Below are 4663 nucleotides of genomic sequence, written 5' to 3'. Positions count from 1 at the left end.
TGTGTTTGCAGTACACAAGCCACGGTTATGACAGCTGACTCCACTGTGATCTCTCTCTCTCTCTCTCACACACGCACGCACGCACACACACACACACACACACACACACACGATGCGCAAAACTCCGCATTTGACCAGTCAGTAGCAAATACTTAAACTAATAACAAAACAGTAGCTGATTCAGAAGCGCCAGATTGTCATAGCAAAGTCAGAATTACCTCCTCTCCTAGGTTCACGAAACGGTCGTCCATAAAATGCATTGCTGTTCTGTTGTAAGTAATCTTAAAGATTCCTAAATGCATCTACTTTCGGAAGGCCAAATAAAGTGCTTTTGCTTTCGCCTAGAAACACACAGCATCTCCCTGATATGGCTGCTTCAACACTAACTGCGGTTACTGAAACCAGGCTTTCTTTCTTTGCATGCACATTTGGGCGGCATTATGCAAATATTTCCACATAGTGAGGGAGATTAGTGTGTTAGAACGAGCCGTTTTAGGGGGCGTGGCAGAGTCTTAACTTTGATAAAGAATATCTCTTTGGTTTTGAGACTTTAGTCTTTGCAACTTCAGGGATCTTATGTATGCACAACCAGCTTGTAACACTCCAAAGAGAAAGGAAAACTTTAAATCACATCATATGACCCCTTTAATGGTTTTGTCTCGTCGCTCCAGCCGGGACAAGGCATCACAATATGGCAAGGCGAGTAACATTTCCTTCACAAGCTTGAGGTATTCGGCCAATCACAACGCTCTGGATAGCTGGCCAATCAGAGCACACCTCGCTTTTCAGACCGATGAGCTTTGTAAAAATCGACGAGTTTCAGAAAGGTGGGGCATAGAGGAGAAACAATAATGTACAGTATGTGGAAAATAATGTGTTTTACAATACAAAAAGCCAAGGCCAACTGTGGTGTGATTAGATGCTGGACAAAGCTGCGCTATTATTTCACTAAATCTGTTAGTCTGACTTTACAAAAATCAAACTGATATGATTTCAGTAAGACATTTTAAAAATACAAATTACTGTTTTAATCTGACTGAAATTTATATGCATATAAACATGTTTACACCTCGTTGCATATCAAACTTAAAAAAAGAAAGTATTTTAAACTTGAAAAACTACTAGGTACACACACACGCGATACAATTCTCGATAAAGTCGCTCGACAATAAAAGCTCAGCAATGAGCAGTATTGTAATTTAGTTTAAGAATCAGGCAGCAAGCAAGGATGACGCTCATGGTTACATAAAACACATGCACATACAAACACATTAAATCATCCCTGAGGCCCTGAAACAACAATGGGACAATGAGACAACCCTGCCTTTGCACACAAACCTCTGTGTACACACACACACACACATACACACACACTCTACTCCGTGCTACTTTCCCAGACTGGGATTAGTGTGTGTGATCAATGAGCACCGGGTGAGGACTCAATCCTAATCCAGAGCCATAGACACAGATTATAATCTGTTCATCTAGAGGCAATCTATGGGTAAATACACAATCTTTTAAAATCACATAATTCAGTTTAAAGTTTTATATACTTTAAACCCTGCCTCAATCTACCCTCAAAAAAATCTGTGACATACATTAAAACATATAGATTATCTATTGTTATTTTTCTATATATAATTTCACTGTTTTGCGTTTGCAATTGATTTCCTTGTTATAATAACTGAACAAATATTATTACAACAAATTTTTTGTATACACAATTATAAATTACTTCCAAAAGAAGTCAAAGAACCAAACTTTTCATTTTGACAAGCACTGCATATACTGTAATCACAACAGGATTTCCAGCTCCACTCAGGGTTTCAATACAAGCTGGCATGGATGGAAACCAGCTTATGCAACCAGGAAAGGTCAACATGGACAAAGCCAAATCTTCTTACGCCACCAATGCACTGCACTGCATTCATCCGTGAATCTGCCTGAAACATTAAAGATAATAAGACCATTCTGATGACTGGATTTGTGCATTTGAATGATAAAGAGACACCTTGTGTAACATCAACAGACAGTTATTGAAAAACCTGAGGATATCTTTAGAAGACACCTACACAAAAATAAAGCCGCTCATTGACACATAAACTGTCATTTGCATAATTTGCAGATACAGAGGCTAATTGTGGGCAAAAATGCAATGCCTACCAACACATTCAGAAATACAAGTATGACAAGGACATGACAAAACTAGACATTTTATGAAGACAATTTGAGTTGTACTTACCCATGCATGTGATGTTGTCATGATGTTGTGGTTGGCTGTCAGATCATTTGCTAGAGTGGTTTTTAGTGCATTGCTACGTGGTTGCTAAAGGTTTTCTTTTTGGTTTTTGACCGTTTAAAAGTACTATGGTATTATTATTTGATGCCATTATAGTACCATGGTACTTCTTTAGTATTGGATTTTTTTTCTCAAATTAAAAACTGGAAACATATGTGATCTGTACTTCACACTGTCAAAAAAAAAAAGATGCTTCTGTTGTAAATAGGGCTGCACCAAAATAAAAATTCTGTTTTTTAATTCTGCCATCAATAAGCCTATAATTATTTTATTGTTATGGCTGATAATCTACATATAGCAGAAAATGTACTTTAAAAACTAGTTATGAAACTTCAAAGGGGCCCCAAGACTACCTAAAATGATTTTAAAATAAATAAATAAAAAAGAGATAATTTAATTCACACTCTCAACAATATTTTTTTCTTTTCTTTGAAGAATCAAGGTTCCCAATAATTTTTAAGTATAGTTTCTAGATCTGGAAATGTCATGTAAATGAAAAAATCTCCATGGGCATTTTTCTAGTTAGGCCAAGCTCTAAATGATTGTATTATTATTTATTTATAAAATAAAAATTGAGCAAAAATATTTTAAAACATCCTTATCCCTAATCCTTTTCCAATTCATCATGAACAAATGGAGAAATCACAAATATTGTTGTGGACAACGTGGGGCCTTGGCGTCAAAAGGGTTGAGAACCACTGCTCTAAAATGTAAAAATAGGAGAAATGAGCATGAATAATTAAATACCCAACATAATCAAATACTAATAACCGATATGGTCCTGATATGTCATGCGTCCCTAGATATAATTTCAAATTAGGCATCAAAAACTGCTGCTCCCTCACCACACACATAAAACACTTGACAAACGTGTAATGCTAAGATTGCTTAAGTGTGACAGTGAGCAACATAGACACCTATCATTGTGTGTGTGTGTGTGTGTGTGTGTGTGTGTGTGTGTGCGTGCTGGGTTACATGACTCAGACGGTGTTAAAATTATTAATGTGGATGATGGCCTACATTTCCTGCCAATGATATTTTCAATACATGTGTGCGTGTCTATGTGACAGAAAGAAGGATGTGAAAGAGGCACACTGACCAATGGATTCAAACCTCTTCTGTGGTAGAGAATATTGACATGTTGATTGTGTGATAGGGTGAGAGGAGGGTACTGACGCTCTGAAATTACCCACATGCTCTCACACTGACACAAACAAGTCAGACCCAAGCCACTGCTACCAAAGTTTATGTCATCTTTCTCTACACTCAGACACAATTGAGAACCAAAGTTCTCTTCGACAGTCATGGGTACAGAATCATTTTTGCAAAAAGTAACTTGTGTTGTGTTTTACATCAAACATCTTAAAATGTTTAACACCAAAAGTAATGACCAGTACTTTAGACATGTTTACATTAATGCATGAGATGAAGACTGCAGTTGATGGCTTAGTAAAATCTATTTTATTCCTCCTCCATGGTGACCACCATAATGAGATCACATAACCAGCTTAATGCTACTTTCTTTTGATAACCCCCTATGATGGCACATGTTCGGTTGCAGAATAAATCATGTGGCATCTCCTCAAATTATTCACCCGTAATTTTACAAATGCAACTTTTGTGTGGTATTTCAGTTTAAAGGCCACCATTGCTTCACTAAGTGAAACCCAAACAAAACTACTACTTGCTGGTGCACCTTTAATCCAGACCAGATAGACCAGATCATCTACATGTGGAAAGTCCAAGCCTTACAGAAAATGCAAGACGAACAACATTCACTATCCATAAACACCTGCACACACACTGATATTTGGACATTTGAAGTGTTTTACAAACATAAGCGGAAAAAGTTATCAAAATACAGATATTTTGCATCATGGAAACAGATTGGACAGATTTCAATGATAAAGAAATGCGTCAAGGATAGCACACACACTAACACAACACACTTTGATTTACACACACACACACATTACAGTTAGGTTCTAACAAAGATATCAATATTTTCCATATTTAGTCATTTTTATTATGATGAAACGTGATGAATGGCACAAAATCGTTTGAAAGCTGTTTGTTGCTTTAGCAATGAACTGTGAAAAACTGTATTTACACTCATGTCCTCTATTTACATACAACATAGCGTGTAAGCATGTGCTTCTTTTGGACAAAAACAAAGTATCCCATTTCAAAATCAAATGGAGGAAACAGTGATAAAGGGTGCAAGGGAGAAAAACAGAGAGTGGAACACGTTTCATTGTGTTTTCAAAATACATTATGTAGACTGGAGGCATTATGGGATTTAAGACCTAGACACAGAGATGGACAGTTTATGACAGACATTACATTAAAATTTCAAGTCAGGCT

This window comes from Sinocyclocheilus grahami, unplaced genomic scaffold (genome assembly GCF_001515645.1).
Source record: "Sinocyclocheilus grahami isolate Dianchi unplaced genomic scaffold, SAMN03320097.WGS_v1.1 scaffold47.1, whole genome shotgun sequence".
In the NCBI taxonomy this organism is placed as follows: domain Eukaryota; kingdom Metazoa; phylum Chordata; class Actinopteri; order Cypriniformes; family Cyprinidae; genus Sinocyclocheilus; species Sinocyclocheilus grahami.
The sequence above is the reverse complement of the archived record's forward strand: the minus strand, read 5'-3'. Positions refer to the sequence as shown.